A 9,098-nucleotide genomic window follows, 5' to 3' on the forward strand; every position below is an offset into this window, starting at 1 on the left:
TTGCATCGAAGCGTTTCTTATGATAGTGATTTTAATCACTGTCAGATATCATCTATACTTGTCCCATCTATGACTCGTCCATACTGTGCCTCGACCCCACTGTGCTACCGTTTTTTTTTTATTTATTCAATTTACACATTTTTTCATAACAATAGTTTATAACGATTTCATCATATTTTANCATTTTTTCATAACAATAGTTTATAACGATTTCATCATATTTTATATTCTTTATTTGTAAAAAACCTAATTTTAAATAAATAGCTAGTAAGCGGTATATTATATATTTTAAATTATTCATTAATTTCTGGATTATTTCAATAATGTCAAATTTTTAAAAATTTGTAAGTTAATGTATAAGTTATGGGAGTGTTAATTAGATCTGTTCCATCTTGTATATAAATATTTGATTTAAAAATTATTTAATTTAATTATTAAAAACTAGTTAGTGTTTGGTTATATGATTCGACTAGGTGTCAGAGAGGAGGCCTCCTCTACTCCAAGAATGCCTCAGTATTCCTACTAAAGCACATACCAGTTAACATAACGCTTCGACTGGGAGTCAGATAGGAGGCCAAGACCACGGCCACTACAAGAATACTTCAACGTTTACTACCTCTATGACAGGAACTTAATTCATTTCTTATTATATTTACTTGTCTTTACTGTTCTAAACCCTCAGACTCTACAACCCCGATAGAACCTCGTTGCTCACGAATTGACCAAACCCCAAATATCCAACCTTGATCAAAAAACACCCCGATTATACATAGTAGCTTTTAATTTTATTTTTGTATTACTACATAGTTTTAGATGGAATATCGCTGGAAAAGTTCAAAACTTCACATATCTGAGAGCAAAATCACAAGCAATGGTATAACCCATACAGATACAGAATGTAGAATAGCGCAAGGTAAACAGGACTACTAAATGAAAAGATATATTTTTGCTTCAAACAGAATAACTTTGGACACCAGGAAATAACTTATAAAAAGCTTTATGTGGATTATAGCTCTGCATGGAGCAAAGACTTGAACAATACTGATGGTTGAGAATACCAAAATAAAGGCGTACCATTTCAGCATTTTTATTTATATAATTTAGTATGGACATTAGTATTTACGCTAAAAGAATACTGTAATAGTTTTAATTTGAGCAACAAATAATTAAAATACTTTAGATGCAAAATTTAAATTAATGAAAGATTTTATTAATTTTATTTTTTAAACAAGTATATATTTTTAATTATTTTCAGCAGAATCTAAAAATAAAATAAAAATCATAATTTAAGGTAATAAATTTAGAACTTTGTTACAACAAAATATGTGCGATGAAATAATAAACAACTGTGAATAATTGACTTTATTTTAGTCTTACAACATAGATTATATTATTTAACATTATTAATTACAATGACTAAAAGATATAAAACAAATTTATAGTCAATATAATGATACAATTATTCCTTAAACTTTTTTAACATTCAATATTTAAAATTTATTCAACTTTTTTAAAACCTAAATCCATAATTCTTTTTTTGAAATATTCGTTTAATTTTTCTATTTGTACTGAGAGATAATGCTGTTCAGAACATGTACTAAGCCAACAATCTCTATCAATGTCATCAGCGGTTTTTAGCATGGGTCCTGTACGATTTTCTTTAAACCAACAATTATTTTTTATAAATGCCGTTAAAATTGTATTCATTTTCAAAATATTATTATCTATATTTTCAATCGAAAATTTATCATTTGCAAATTGTGTCATAATATCTAAAGCTGGTAGAATACTTTCTTTTTCTTCGATTTCAGAAAGTTGCATAAAATATGATAGTGCATGTCGCATTAGCTCAGGTACACTAGCATCTAAATTATTTATTAAGTTACCCTTGTACTTAACTACATCGAATTCTTCACTAGAACCATGTACAGTTTTTTCAGTGGCTAAAAATGAATTATATTTCAACCATATAGGTGTATTAGAACTGCCAATGTCCTCAGACCTAGAGGTCCATTGTTCGTAAAATTGTTCACAAATATCAGAAATGAAATTTTCTTGACAGTCATCTTCATCGTTGAATTCTCCACTGGAACCATTTTCTTCTTCTTCTTCAGATTCCAATGTTTCATTATTCTCACATATTGTATTCTCATTGTAATCTTCTTCACTAGAACCAACTTCTTTTATTTTAGATTCCGAAAATATTTTACTTAATTCATCCTTTAATTTCTCATAACACACTTTTTCTTCAGCGAATTCTTTACCGGAACAATTTCCTTTTTCTTCAGATTCCAGAAGGTGTTCACATTTCTGACATAAATCGTTCCTTAAATTATCTTTGCAGTCTTTTACATTGCCAGTTTCTTCACTGGAACCATTTTCTGTTTTTTCAGGTTCTAAAATATATTTTTTACTTTCCTTCCATAATTCATTCATTATTATAGTGATATATTTAAAACCAACAGCAAAGTTACAGCTCAACATAGTATGGAAATTTTTACTTTTTTCTAAATAATTTTCTTCAGTAAATACTGCACCATTTGATTTTGAAAACAATTCACGGAAAGAAATTTTTCTGCTCTGTCCATTAGTATGTTCAATTGGTCGTGGACCATTTTCAAACTCGGACCAAACATCATTATTCACCAGAATGTTTAATTTTTTCAGTTTTTCATCTGTGCTGTTACAATTGACAACACAAACAAATGTTAAACAGTAAATGTATAGAAACAACATTTTAAAAAATATTTTGTTAATAGTAAAACAAAATATCTACTGAATATAACGTTTTTTTTTATTACATTTTATAACTGTTATTATGTAAATATTGTTCTATATTTACTTCAACTATATTTAGATAAGTATTTATAAAATTACTAAAAAACCAATTTTTTAAAGTATCATTTATGTATTGCGTCATGTTCTCGATAGAAAATTTAATTATAGTAATATTATAAGAATACACAGAAATATAAAATTTAACGTGTTACAGGTATTTACTAAAAACTAAATCAATTATAGTTTCTATATGACTATATTCCGAAATGTAAATGTGTAAATCTTTATATTTCCAGTTTTATATACATGTATTATTTATGAATTATATATATATATAATCAGAGATGCCGGAATTATTTTTTACATGAGGGGGGAAATATTTAATGACTTGGTTCCCTTGATTGTTAACTAAGTTAATAAGCGTGTTAAACTATTTTTTGATGGATTTTAGTGGTCATATAAAAATAACCTGGGGGCCTATTTTTGAATCGTCCGTTCATCGAACAGACACGATCGTCGAACGGATTCTATTGTTAAATCAGGATACGGCTTTCTTGGTATTGTTCAATGAAGTTTATATTCCACGATTGTTTGCAATTTATTGTAATAACATAAATAAATATTTTGAAAATTAAATTTATACAACTTGATTTTTAATAACAATAATTTATTACTAATACATATATTTATAATTTGTTAATTTAATTTATTTGATGTGAATTTAGTTTAAGTAATTCGCCAAAACAGCAATACTTAAATTTTCGNCATATATTTATAATTTGTTAATTTAATTTATTTGATGTGAATTTAGTTTAAGTAATTCGCCAAAACTATACAAATAATTTAATTACATAATTTCTAAAAAGAATTTATTTACAATTGCATACATGTTAAATTAAAAATTATTAATACACTTTAAAACAGCAATACTTAAATTTTTGAAAATGAAATGTTACATATATTTTATACAATTTGACACGACTTACGTCGCAAAAATGTGGTCGACACTGGTTTTGAGGGTAGAGACCCGTGGGCCGTTTATTAAATGAGCGACAACAGATTATGTTAACAAAAATAAAACAAACCGAAAAGATAAACACAGTAATAATAATCTTCGCATAATATCGCGGCACTTTCGCTGGCGTCGACCACACAATGTCCGGCGTGATCCTTGGACGGCAAAATGGTTTGNGCGTCGACGACGCGATGTTCGGCGTAATCCTTGGACGGCAAAATGGTTAGCAGCGTTGTAGGCGACGGTGCGCGGGTGCGGTTCGGCTGTCGACGTTGTCGCTTTCACAACGGGAGGAAGACTCTCGCACCATTTGCGGCGGGTCGTCGTCGGCCGTACGGCATTTGCTGGACTTTGCACCGTAGCGTATAACACGCGGTGTTGGTCAGTCAAATACTCATAGTAGGGCGACGGCTGATAAAGGTGGCACGAGTCGCGGGGCATCGTGTATAACGAAGCGACGCGGGCCGTGTCAAAGTTGAAGAAGTTCTACTTTCTATATGAATTTTTATGTTTTGAACCCCCTCTGTATTAAGGGAAATGATTCGATTTAAAAAAACAGTATGTCGAATGAAAGATGTATAGAAATACTACTTCTTATGAAAAAAGTGTTTTGATCCATACATTTTTCAAAAAGTTGTAGCATAATAAAGTTAAAAATGAAAAATTCAAAATTGAGAATTTTCACACAAAAAAAGCATTTGGTAGCCATTTTCACCGTGAAGATAAAATAAAGTCCGAAATTTTATTTTTTCCGTAATAAAGTATGTTACATTAGCTTTCATTTAAGATATGTATAAAAGTGTTAGTATTTCCGGAGCACTTTCAAAATTTAAGTTGAAAAAGTAAATTTTTTGTGAAAAAGTTGTCATTTTAAATCCCCCCCTATGGGCAGGTCTAGGGTCAAATTTATAAAAAAAATATACCAAATGATAGGTAAAGACATCAAGCATCTATGAAAAAAAATTACATTGATTTGTTCATTTTTGGAAAAGTTATAGCAGTTTGAAGTAAAAAAAATTGTAAAAATTTTGAAAATTAGCGATTATTAAATTTGTAATTTTTTTGGAGATTTCCCCCATTTATGGGAAAAGTGGGAATTTTTTTTAATTTTTGAGGGTAATGTCTTCGACTAGATACGATTTGTGATCTTTTGACGTATCATTGAAAGAAATCGGTTCGGTGAGAGCTAAGAAAAAGTGGTAACAGACACACACAAAAAAAAAACACATCATAGTAAATCGAATATCTTCTCAGCTTCTCATCGAAGCTAAATTAAATAAATTACAAAATTATGTGCATTACTAAAAATTATATTAGAAAAAAAAAAAACTTAATTTTCAAATTTCATTAAACATTTTTTGTTTTTTTTTAATTATTTTAACTGCAAAATCTTATTTTTAAGACGTTAAACAAAAGCTTTTACTATTACAAAATGTATTTTAATGTATTTTAATTGATTTTTCTTGTATTTCTTTTAGCTCAAACACGGCTTATATTTATTAGTTTTATGTGTATTTACATTTATATAATCATTTTTCTGAATTGAATTTTTTTATTATTAAAATTACAATACATTAATTATTATGATACGAGAATATACAATTATTCGTTCGTAGTAGCACATCGATTACCGATAATACAAAAAAATTTTTTCGAAGGTATTTATTTATGAAAATCGATTCAATATTACTATAAAAACCATCTTCTAAATTTATATCTATGTACACCTTTTATGCAATATAATACATCCGTTTTTAATTATGTGGGGGTATGCTAGACCCCCACGCAACTGTTTAAGGGTTAAATTGCTTTTTTTCTTTATTTAATAAAGTCATCTTAATTTAACATAATCACAAACTCTTTTTCGTGCGTGTTCCAGTTTCAATGGACTCGTGTATTTTATATTTCTTCCATTCAAAAATCATCTTCCCCTAGTTTATAAAGTACGGGGAACGGCTTTGTATAAGGTCATCTAATTTAATCATGGTTATGTGACAGCCTGTGACGATGTATATCAATGACTCAACGGACATTAGTTTCAGTTTAAATTATTTTGTAAGTCTACAATTAGTTCTACTTTTATTCATTTATTTTGACATGGTCAATCTTGAAAAACATTTATTTTTCTATTTAGTAGTAGCTTAACTTATTTATAACACAAAAATTGAGCATTATAATTTTTTTTACTCTTATTATTTTTGAAAATATAAAATTAACTTCAATGTTTAATTGTTCATTTTTATTTGTTTTAAATCCTACTGTGATCCGACAAAATATTTGATGTATTTTGTGTATACATGTGGAAACACTGTTTATAACCTAACGCGATAAAAACCTTATACTGTATTTTGTAAAAAGAGAAGATTTTAACCACGTGCATTCAAAATATCGTTACATATTATATAATTATATAAATGTATCTAAATAATAAAGATATTACAATATTATCTCGTCCAATAGGTTGGCGTTTCTCGTTTTATTTTAAGGGCACTGTGTAAGGGACATAGTTATTATCTGTTATGGTCAGTCCAACGCGCACTCCTACACATTTAATAATGTGGATTCTTAAGTTCAAGTTATGTGTAATAGATATTCTATTACATTAATTGTAGCATTAAAAAGAAATGATGAAATTAGCAAAGTTTGTTAAAATTTACTCTGCAGCATAAGTCCACTTGCAATGTTATTGTACAACTAGGCGACAAACGCCAACCCTAATAACTTTAGTGCTGCAACGAACACTGTTTAATATACAAACGTATGATCATATTTTTTTAAAAATATAAAAAGATAGTATTTTTAACATCAAGACTATCTGAATAAAAAACAACTATGTGCTAAAACCTTTAATGTAGTATTTACAACATTTTAAAAATTATAAAAATTACTTATATTGAGTTTTAGCACCAAGCCAATAATAAAGAATTAGTAAACTCTACAACTTTTAGCCCTTACATGCCTTCAGTGATTGGAGAGAATATTAGAGTTTACAACCATAAAATAAAAAAAAATAAGGCAATTACAACTAAATAAATAAAATTAAACCAACCAAACCCAACCCAACCCACCGATCATAAGCCACTCGTATATGCTTTCACCCAACGGAGAGAAAAAATACCTCCTACGCAACTCAACCAGTTGACATTCATATCCGAATTCACTACCGACATTCAACACATTAAAGGTGATGAAAATATCGTCGCGGATACAATGTCACGCATTGAAGTTGTGTCTCTCCCGCTGGACTACCGAGCTCTTGCTGCATCTCAAGACACGGATGAAGAACTCAAACATTTTTCTGACAACAATTCATCTCTTCATTTGGAGAAGGTACTAGTGCCAGGATCTTCAATCTATATTTATTGCGACACGTCAACAGGACGCCCACGACCATTTTTGCCACAACGATTCCGGCGTCACGCATTTGATCAGTTACACAACCTTAGTCACCCCGGTGCACGCGCAACAGCTCACTTAGTTTCAGAACGATTTGTGTGGCCAGCAATGAAAAAGGATTGCCGTTCCTGGGCACGTGCCTGCGTCCACTGTCAGCGATCGAAAATAAGCCGACACGTCTCAGCCCCACTGGGAAACTTTGAAACACCTTCACGCCGATTCAAACATGTTCATGTCGATATCATCGGTCCATTGCCGCCATCACAGTCCTTCAGGTACTGTCTGACGGTAATCGATCGTTTCACCCGTTGGCCGGAGGTGTATCCACTCGAACGTATAACAGCAGACGATGTCACTAAGGGTTTCCTCAATTGCTGGATTTCACGCTTCGGAGTACCTCAATACGTTACGACTGACCGTGGTACTCAGTTTGTTTCAGCTACTTTAAAAACTTTAGCAAAACGTTTTGGTTTTACGCTTCGCCCCACTACCAGTTGGCATCCTGCTGCAAACGGATTCGTCGAACGAATGCACCGACAACTAAAGGCAGCCATCATGGCCCACGCAAAAGACTCGTGGACTGAGTCACTGCCTATCGTGCTTCTCGGAATACGTTCTGCGTTTAAGGAAGACTTAAAAGCCACGTCTGCGGAACTTGTTTATGGTGAGCCTCTTAATCTTCCTGGTGATTTCTTCACAGACAAGCAAGATAATAGCAGTACGAACGACCCTACTAGCTTACTAGATCGTCTTCGCAGTGTTATGAATAAAATTCGTCCAGTACCTGCATCTCGCCACTCAAATCCACGATCATTTGTTTTTGCGGACCTTAAGGACTGTTCACACGTATTTCTCAGGGAGGGAGGTGTCCGAGCAGCACTTCAACCGCCATATCAAGGTCCCTTCGAAGTAATTGCCCGAAATGACAAAACGTTCACAATAAAAGTTCGAAATCAATCAGTTACGGTGACGATTGATAGAGTAAAACCTGCCTACCTCATGGTGAACGAAAGCACAACCGTTAGCCAGGCACATGCTCCACCAGCAACTGCCCCGGATACGACCAAACAGAAACAACCGCCTAATACCGATCCATCAACACAGCCAGTACGAACAACTCGCTCAGGCCGCCGAGTCAGATTCCCGGACATTTTTGACCCTAGCTAACTCCACTCCGTAGGGGGGTGGTGTGGCGGTCGAATATTCTAGAATGTCCGGCCGCCGCCGCCTCTAGAAGATTCGTCGCTCTACATAAGCGTGTGGCGGTCGAATGTCTAGAGAGTTCCGACGCCGCCTCTAGAAGATTCCTCTGACTATTTAAGGGCAAGATCGTCGCTCCAGTCAGTCAGTCGATCAGTCAATCACTTACGCATTCTGTCTTACACGCGCTTCGTCTCTCGCTGTTATTTATTAGTTCGTTGTAATACAGTTCGTCTCTCGCTGTTATTTGTTATTTGTTAGTTCGTTGTAATATAGTATAGTTGTTATTAAATCGTAAAAGTGTTTATTACTTCTATACATTACACCTCGCTACAGATTCATAGATGATATTTGCTTTATTATTTCTTTATACTACAAAAAATAACAAATTCTTCGTAAATATTATTGGAATAAGACTCAACTTATTGCGCAAAAAATACACAAATCATTAATGATTTTTCAAACAAAGAATACTTACCTCCCCATAATTAATTTTTTAATAATTGCACTGAAATGCACACAGTTTTGTTTTAAATTTCTGTTATTTATATAAAATAGTTAATTTTTTAATAAACTAAAAAATATTTTTTTTTCATGGTATAATTAACCAAAAAAATGTGTGTCTTTTTAGATATTTTAGCTTCGATGCGAAGCTGAGAAGGTCTTGGTTTTACTAAGATGTGTTTTTTTTTTTTTTTTTTTTTTTTTG

The 9,098-nt window shown here is 31.8% G+C and overlaps 1 protein-coding gene across 1 annotated transcript in view; it reads left to right on the forward strand.

Annotated features, from left to right (window-relative positions):
* LOC126898383 (uncharacterized) overlaps window positions 1-9,098 on the forward strand; it is a 32,958-nt gene that overhangs the window by 354 nt on the left and 23,506 nt on the right. The gene's annotated exons all lie outside the window — the stretch shown is intronic.

This window comes from Daktulosphaira vitifoliae, unplaced genomic scaffold, assembly GCF_025091365.1.
Source record: "Daktulosphaira vitifoliae isolate Bord-2020 unplaced genomic scaffold, ASM2509136v1 Scaffold_2, whole genome shotgun sequence".
NCBI lineage: Eukaryota > Metazoa > Arthropoda > Insecta > Hemiptera > Phylloxeridae > Daktulosphaira > Daktulosphaira vitifoliae.